Here is a 9,817-nt window from a genome sequence, read left to right on the forward strand (position 1 = left end):
ATTTGGACATTTTCAAAATCAAATTTATGTTTATTTTGAACAACATTTTTAAATACTGTTAAGTTTTTAGCTGATATCGCGAAAAAAAAACAAATTAATGAAAACATTCATTACACCAGGATAAAGGTGGAAGAACTGAGGGAAAAAAAGTAATACCACAGATGTCAAGGCTATACCCTCACCAAAACTGCAAAAGAATTGTTTTTATATTTCTACTTTATTATTCCCTCTCACATAACACCATTATTTCTTAAATATAAATCATTGATTTCATTAAATTCATCATTAAATTCATTCCAAAAACCTTTTGAATTACAGGCCAATTACCCATGACAAACAATCTTCAGAACAAAAATAATCATCAAAATAATATAACAGTTTCCTATTAAAATATTATAAAATTGGTATTCACTAACAAAAATACATAATTTCAATGTATTAGCACAACCTATTGTTAAAAAAAAAATCTTATTGACCGAATTGCAATTACACTAACAATAAAAGAGTCCTAACCTGTTGTATGTAAATATACCTTATATTCTTAATGGTTAACATGGGCAATTAGCCTATATTGAAAAATTTTTTGAATGAATTGTGACGAATAAATAATAAGATATGTATTAGAAATGCTCGTGTTATGTCTGAGGGAATGATATGGTAGTAATATGAAAACAATTTTTAGGTTATCTCATTAATTGTTGCTGAAGGGCCGAAACGTTAGAAAATTAAAAAGTTCAATAAACTGAGTTGAGAGTTAGGGGATCAATTGAATTCGTATTATTATTTCAACTTTATTTGTGTTTTTCCAGCCTGACACCAATAATTATGAATAACTCTCATTACTCTCTTGGAGTTTTCTGTTTTTATTCTCAAATTTATAGTGAGTAATTCTTGTTGGAGAATATTAATCTTAGAATCTTATACTGTAGAAATATTATTTAAATATATGCTTTGCTTAAAAAAAAACAAATAACTTTTGATTTTATGTTAAACTGAAAAGCCAAAACCAGTACCTTAGACCAGGACTACTTCCGCTGTTGGGTCCATCTAAATAATGTCCCGAAGCTAATTGGGTTGTCGCAAAATAACTCAAGTCCACGGTTCAACATATGGAGTATGTCAAACACAAAATAAAATTGAAATTGTCAATTAATGCAAAGCAACGGTAAATTTTAAAATCTACCTTATTGCTTTGATGATTATTATCCCTTAGCTATAATAATGAATTTTGATTTGAGAACAGTATTAGTCATCACTTCCAGAAATCTGCACCGAGTATAAAGATTTGTTATTACATATTTTTCTAAAAAAAATAAATATTCATTTTAATGATTATCTTTGTTTTTTAATCAATTTAATCTTTAGTTATCAGAAAATCATTCTGTAACTTGTATTGATCATAATTATACCTATTTTCCCTCAGTGCTGAAAAGACAATCCTGGTTACTGGAAACCGGGAAATAATTATGAGACAGAAGCCTTTAGGGAACTTGGTTTACCGCTGGATAGCTTAGAGTTAGCAAGTTCCAAAGTTGAGAACTCCTATTAACAAAGTAAATAAAGTGAGAGACAATAAACTTTCTCCAGCCAACTGACATTAGTTGATGAAATTAAGAAGTAAATATTGTATTAATCACATTAAGCTAATGTTAAGGGATTCTGAAAACGGATGAAACCTCAGCTTCATAATTAGGTCAGACCGTCAACTTCCCTGCTATGGGGTGTTAATAGTGTGAAAAGAAGTTTCGGAGAAATTATTGTCAGGAGAATATTTTTGGTATTTAAATAATATGATATATTGGCAGTTATAAATAGACATATTATGCATATTACAATTTGTATAATATGGAATTATTTTAAAATGAATAGTGCTGGTCAAGAACTAATATCACGAACAAGATTTTATTAAAAGTCATTATTTTAGTTTTTCAGGTTAGCAATACTTAATTTTATATTATTACTATTAATTAGTTCACACATGAAAATTTCATTGACTAAAGTGGGAAAAAGATTTTTTTTAAAATATTTTTAGACTAATATATTCAAATCCATATAATTGCCACTAAAAAAGAGCAATGTATATGTATGCAAATTTTCAAGTCGTTTAACTCAGTCGTTTCGGCCCCAAGAAAAAAAGAACAGCAAAAGAAGAACATCATGATTAAGAAAAAATTATTATTGAAGTATTATAACTTGGCCTGCTGAAGTCCGGTATATACGTATGTTTAGATTTTCAGGTTTCCCGACCGTTTTATCATAAATCCAAAAACCCGTATTAGTTATGTAGCAAAAATAATCGGATGTATAATTACTACAATCAAATAGCACAGAAGAAAAAATACATACAATAAGAAAACGAAATTATAAATAAATAAAAATTTAGAAATAACTTAAAATAAAATAGAAAAGTAGCCGCAGTAGAAAGTTAAAAACCAATAATAATAATAATGAAGGCCTAACGAAACCGAAGGTTCGATGCCGACATCACCAAACGCTCTCTGCATACATCCTTCCAGTCATGCCTCTCCAAACCCAAATCCACTAAATCAGTTTAAACGCAATCCTCTCATCTACGTTTCTGTCTACCCCTCGTATGTTTGGTCAGTGTTTATTAACATATTAGGGATCCGCTCGTTACTAAGCCCGACAACCTTACACGCCCATCTTATACGCCACAATACTATAATTTGAATTATATTTACTGGGTGTAGGTCCCTTAGTTAGGCGTTGTGTAATCTTCTAGATTCTTCCGTTAATTGATCCTTTTTCGCCCCGAATATTTTGCGCAATACTTTATTTTCTAAAACCCTAAGACGCTGAATAATACCATAATACGATGAATGATACCCAAAGAATCCAACACAATATTTTCGGCCAATATCGCAAATTCTCCATTTTTTAACACCTAGGTATTTAAAAAAGCTCCTTGTTCTGTTTGGGATTGTTCCGCGAGAACCAAACTAGAGGCCTCATGTGTGAGTTTCAGCGAAGGTCTTGCGGATTGTTTAAGAAAAGGGATACATTTTTCGCAGATTTCATTGTTTTCCCTTCATTCACCGCATCATTTCATTATTCTTAAAACGCACGGTCGGATCCAAGACCAGTGCTGTACCACCGGTCTCAACGAACCCCATAATATTCGCGTATTTCATGAATCCGTTGACGTCAATAACATAGACCTCATCGAAGCAGGTGAAATACTTTTTATGAGGAGCTTTGTCAACAAAGTGATAAACAAAATTTAATTAAGAATATTACAACATGGCTAAAACTAAGAAGGAAAAAACACCATTATTAATTCCGACTTATCTATACACTATGATTAATATGATAAGTAATATTGAAGGAAGGTTTTAAGCGACATATTTATTGAAACCTTTTTTATTAGATTTCAATAGTCATCTGCCAAAGTAGTTTGTTACAATTGTTAGGACTGAGTTCATCTTTCATACCATTTGTCCAGGTGTAAGCATTTAATCAAGCAGCCTTAGGTGGATGAAACATGACAACTTTCATTATATTTTTAATTTGTATTAGATATTGAAAAAAAAAACACAATATTTAAAATTAGTAGTTTATATAATACATTTAACTTCATACTGAGCTAGAAAGAAGTTACCAACTTTGTTATTATATCTCCAAGTCCCATGAATATGGATGATAAGGCTTGTTTCAGAGTCCTCTCTATATCTAATTAAATTTTATCTCCCTCGAGGGAATTAAGTTATTTAATTTTTATTCCCTTTAATCCACAGCGTCACTGTTTCCCTGAGCGGTAAAATGCTAATAAGGGTTTCTAACGTATCTTGATCAAGTTTCCTATTATCTTGGAAACACTTTGGTCAATGACACGAAACCAAGCTTATGTATCTCAAATAACGGAGGCTTGTGATTGGACAGGAGACTTTTAAGCATCTGGAAAGAAACCAATTAAAACAAAACTGACAAGGGGGTTTCTACACCGATTTCAATGAAACCTTTTTTTTGTGATACTAAGTCAAAAAATATTAAAGAGCTGAAGGAGCCGAGAAATAAAGTCTTTTAAACTTTTTCAAACATTTTTTATATTATTCTATGCCTCCTTCGCTACTTTTTTTTTCTTACCTCATAGAGCAAAGAAGAAGGCATTTACTAATATATATATACATATACCGGCTATTTTATTTTCTTGTTTTGCCGGGATGGCATTATAAGAATGGTTTCCGGGTCCGCTGAAGGCCACGTGTCAACAATGATGGCATATGTTTGCCTGGATGCTCACAAGGAATAGGGAGGGGCTATTCCGGTTGGTGGTGTTGAAGTGATGACCTCAGGCTGCAGAGCCAGAAGTCTCTCTCAAGGCGAGGACGTCGACCAAGGGGACAATGGTTTTCCACCTCCCAGGTCTTGGTGGAGGGGCGATCTCACGGAATAGAGGGTTGACACAGGCTTTCAGCCCATAAAAGAATTTGATGTGCCTACGGCCTATGAATTCCGACACTGACGGGAGTTGGAGCTCCTCACATATTACTCTGTTCCTGGCCCGCTGGAGTGAAGTTCCTCTGAATATTCGCCTCAGGAGGGAGATCTGAGAAACTTAGATGTTTGGAGAGCGTAGTCTTGTAGAGGTGTCGCATGAGTGGTGCACCATGGAGCAGCGTTGGACGTATGATGGCCTTGTATATCTTGAGTTTCAGGCCCCTTCGCTACACGTATCTAATATTTATTATATTCCACTCGATTTGTTTTGTTTTTTCGAGTATGTCCAATGTCCCGGATTAACGAAAAAAAATCATAACTCCTCACAATGCTAACCAAATCCAATAACTGCAACTGTTAGAAATCTGAATTTCCGCACTCCATATAAACATCTCAGATTTTATAGGGGTAAAATGAGTTTAAAATTAAGAAAAAATTCCTAAACGTTTCATGTTATATCTTCAGTTCTAATTTGTTAAAAGATATAATCTGTGGCGTTGCGTTCAGTTTAGGAGTTCCTAATCCCCTATTTACTATATTTTTATAAATTTAAAAAAAAAAAAAAAAAAAAAAAAAAAGAAAGGGTTTCTTTGAGGTGAAAAAAAACGAATAACCTTTTCCCTATAAAAAATATCTTATTCCATTTTTCAAGGTCAGTCGGACTAAATTATCCCAATACTGTACTTGACACATGGGGTTAGGTTAATAATATACACGATATATCTTCAAATGTAAAATAAAAATAAAATTTTAATAAATTACTTCAAATGCATACTAAATCACAAAATAATAAAAATAACTTCCCATGTTGTAAAAATTTATACTTAAATATATTTTTATAAAAATTTACATATTTGTTTCTTGAGAAGAAGCTATTCATTCAGATTCGTTGGTACCGACCACAAAACCCATAAATACTGATTTCCATAAAATACAAATAAACTAATGGTAATTAACCATCACAAACCAAGCTTATTTACATCGCTTTCATCCCTCTATTTTCAATTCGCTGGTGTTCCTCAAGGTAGTATTCTCGGTCCCATCCTCTACACCGTCTATACAGCTGACATCCCAACAACTCCTAACACTATCCTTACCACTTATGCTGATGACACATGTGTGCTCACAGTTAGTAATAACCCTTTGATTGTATCCCAAACTCTCCAGTCCCATATCACAATCCTCGAAGAATGGTGTCGAAATTGGAGGATAAAAATAAATCCCAACAAATCCCATCAAATCACATTTACTCTTCTTCGTAAACCTGCCGACTGCCCTAAAGTATACTTTAATAATGTGGATCTTACCCCTGTAGAACAGATTCGTCATCTTGACAAACGACCAACCTGGAATCCTCACACAAGACTGAAAAGACAGGAAACTGCACGCAGATTCCGACTATTACAGCACTTACTAGACAAACGGTCTAAACTTCCAACTCATTACAAAAGACTGATCTACATGACAATAATAAGGTCCACCTGGACATACGAAGTTGAGCTTTTGGGCTCCACTAAACCTTCGAATTCCTCTCGTATCCAATCATTAAAATCCAAAATCCTTCGTAAAATCCTCAATGCTCCTTATTTTGTTACTAATAACACCATCCATAAAGACCTAAATGTTCCTTATGTAACCGATCTAGCCCTAACTCGATATTATTCCTTCCATAATAAACTCCCTAACCACCCAAAACCCACTAGTTTCTAACCTTGCTTCCCCTTCCATTCCTGGCAATCCTCCGAGGCGCCTGAAAAGAAGATGGCCTCGTGACCTTATATTGTAAACTGTTTTTAGAGTTCTACTTATACAGTTGTAAATATCAATAAATAAGTTTTATAAAAAAAAAAATTTACGTTGCTTAATAGAAGCTTTTGATTGAATTCTATTTAGATAGACCTCTTGGGATAGAGGCCGATTTAAACTAAACTAAATTGTAAAGAAATTGGTAAATAATTGATAATAATTCTCTTATAAATTTACTAAACATGAAATTGCGTTTTTATTGAAAAATGAGAATTACAAAAAAAAAAAAAAATGAAATCAAGACGAAATTATACTCCACTTGCTTTGCAAATTAACTATTATTGTAAGTAGTCGTAACTTCTACTTATACATTAAGATGGAAATAGCTGCTACGACATACTGGCCCGCTCAACCCCGCATAGTGGTGAGCGACTCCATTGTACTAAACCCGGACTGATTCATTCATCATAAGGATCCGACCCCCAGCTTCCGAGAACTACACCCAAGTTCGCCGTATTTCTTCGTAACCTCCTTCTGTAGTTGGCAGCCATCCACTTAGGCCCCTCCTACCTATCTCCCTCCCAGTATTCATTATAAACTGATCTAGAGTTGCTTAATCAGAAGAACCCACAATCGTTGCCAAATAAAATTCTTAGTTCTTAATCAATTGATTATATGCAACGTTATAATTTACATATTTTAATTTGTTTTATATAAAGTTAATATTGCGAATTTCGAAAAATTCTATGAGAGATTTAGAGGAGTTGCTTCAGTATAGTTTTGGTTATATGTTACTCGTGTGTTGGTTATAAGTTCTGAGTCCAGGATATAGATTTTCTTATTGCAGTAGAAATATCATAATCTACATGTAACCTAATCTACAAGTGAGAGGGTATTTTTTTGTCCCTGGTATTCAATAAAATGTTCTGTTTTTAATATATTTACCATGTAAAAGTACTTGTAAGTCAACTTTTTGATATTATGATTCGATTTCTTTCCTATTTTTTTCAGAAAAATAAATATGCATATGTACTATAAATATAATATAAATATAATATAATAATAATATAATAAATGTAATATAAATATTTACCAGATGAACTGCTAATATTCTCTGAAAAACGTTTAGGAATTCAGTCTTACTTTATATACTATACGAGCGTGTAACGATTCTAATATTTTTATATAAATTTATTGATATTAATAATATTATTATCATTGGGTAAATATTTCCACAGGTAGTTGAGTGATGAGCTCTGTTACAGATTCTCGTTAGTAATCATAGGTTACCAATATAAATGGAGTTACGTCCAAAAAACAATCTTAAGAAAAATGGGATTGGAAACTTTACGTTTTTGTAAGATTTCTTCATACAGTAAAGATTCTTTCATACAGTAGAGATCTGTATTACAATTTACGGCATTTAATAAATTTTACTAACTTCTAAACTTTACAACAGACTCAATTTCTACATTTCATTTTTCTCAAAACTCTTTTTTTCGACTTGGAAACCTCTCTATTTACACCAATTGCTAAATATATTAAATATTTGGTCCTGTCTTCATAGGAGTTTAGACTTTTAACTTTAAGGTTAATTCCTCTAGAATCCAATCCTTACAGTCCAAAATCCTTCGTAAAATCCTTAATGCTCCTTACTGGTCCAGTACCTCAATGTCCTATATGTTGCCGATTTGGCCATGGCCAGATACCAATCCTTCTATGATAAACTTCCCAACCACCCAAACCAACTCGTTTCTAACCTGCCTTCACTACCTAACAATCCTCCTAGGCGTCTGAAAAGAAGATTCTAGGCCATCTTCTCCTTTAGAAATGTTTTTGGAGTTATATCTATTAAGGTTACCCACTTTATGAGCCTGGATGGGCCCTAGCAGGGCTTCATCATCCACCACAGGGTTGACTCACGACAGTGAAAGAATAAATGATTATCTGCCACAGCCAGATTTGAATCCGGGACCTTGGAGTTAGTAGCACAGTACCTCTACCTTCAATTTTTTTTTTGGATATATAATGCAAATAACTTTTTTTCATTATTAGCACACAGACAAAAATGTTCATGTATAATCCATATGGCCTACACACTGTCAAATGTATAGCTATGAGGTAGTCATATATTTATCACAATTAATACAGAAGTCAGTGAAGACAATAATGAGCAGGAAAGGTTCTTTTTTCCCTAACGAAATCCCATCCCTTTTCTTTCTTTTGTTCTCATTGTTATTATTATCACCTTTGACTTTAAATAACAGATGACTTTGAAGTCCATTTTAAATAATTAACGACCTACATCATATCACGAAACCATTATTTAATTAATTTATTTTTTTAAACAGCATTGAAAAATGAGAATAACATGATAAATAAATCGATGAATAGTGAAAAATGGTTGAGCGCAATATATACTTTCTAAATTATTATGTGCCAGAAACTTGTATTTTTTTTTAATTATAAAAAAAAAGCAAAACAATAAATATCAAAAATGCACAGTTGCTTTGTCATTCTAATAGCCGAGATCAGATTTGATCCTATATATTATTTAAATATATCCTTACCATATTTAAAAATTTTGTAAATCTTTACATCCTATAATTAAGAAAATTTCGGTCACCAACTTGAAAACATAAAAAATTAATAGAGCCCTCTCTAACTGTCTTCTCTTTTTCCAAAAGTTTTTTATTTATTTATTTAATACCAGATCGGCCTGGTGGGTCTTACATGGTTAGTGTAAGAGGCACATTTTTTTTTTCTTTTTTAACAATTGATTATGGGGGGGGGGTATTGTCTCTTTCCCAAAAGTTTTTCTCTTTTATTTTTATTTGACCCCTTAGTTCATTCGGATCTTTTGTATTGTCTATTTGTCTAAAATGTATGTCAAAAAGCTTTTCTTATAGTAATTCAGCAAACTAACACCATACTAACAAGTCTAAGCATTTGGAATAACCAATTGCAATGAAACTTTTTTAGGTGAAAGAAGGTCGACAAATATTAAATATAGAAAAACATTAAATTCGTGAGTACTTGTCAATGTACCGAAGTAGCCGAGAAAAAACATATTTTATATAATTTTAGAAATTTTTTGCAATCGTATGTCCTTTGCCTTTGCTCTCTCTATTTATTGTTATATATGGATTGATTTGTTATTTCATGTAAAATGGGAAAAAAAGATTGATATTGGTATTAAATGAGCTAAAGTAGTTTTCAGTAAAGTAGACCAAATTATATTTAGGAAAAATCAAGTCAGATTCATTCTTAGCCTCTTTCAAACCCTTGAATATGAATTTTAATACAAATCAAAAATTATAAATTTTCCGGATTGGAATAGTTTGAAAGAATGGTTTGGCGAAATCTTTCTTCCAAATAAGGAAATAATTTTAAAACTGTTCCGTTTTGAATAACTAATAATTGATCAGGGTTACGTGCTTTCTTTTCATTTATCCTAAGCTATACAAAATTTCTATATGTACACATAGTTGACCGTAAAACGTTAAATATAAGAAAATAGTCAGAGTTGTGGTAAAAAAAAAGAACAAATAGTTTAAAACTATTTGTTTTTGTTTTTTTCCGCAACCCTGACCATCTTCTTATATTTAACTTT

The sequence above is a fragment of the Halyomorpha halys genome, unplaced genomic scaffold, assembly GCF_000696795.3.
Source record: "Halyomorpha halys isolate HHAL.00 unplaced genomic scaffold, Hhal_1.1 Scaffold937.1, whole genome shotgun sequence".
NCBI classification, from domain to species: Eukaryota; Metazoa; Arthropoda; class Insecta; order Hemiptera; family Pentatomidae; genus Halyomorpha; species Halyomorpha halys.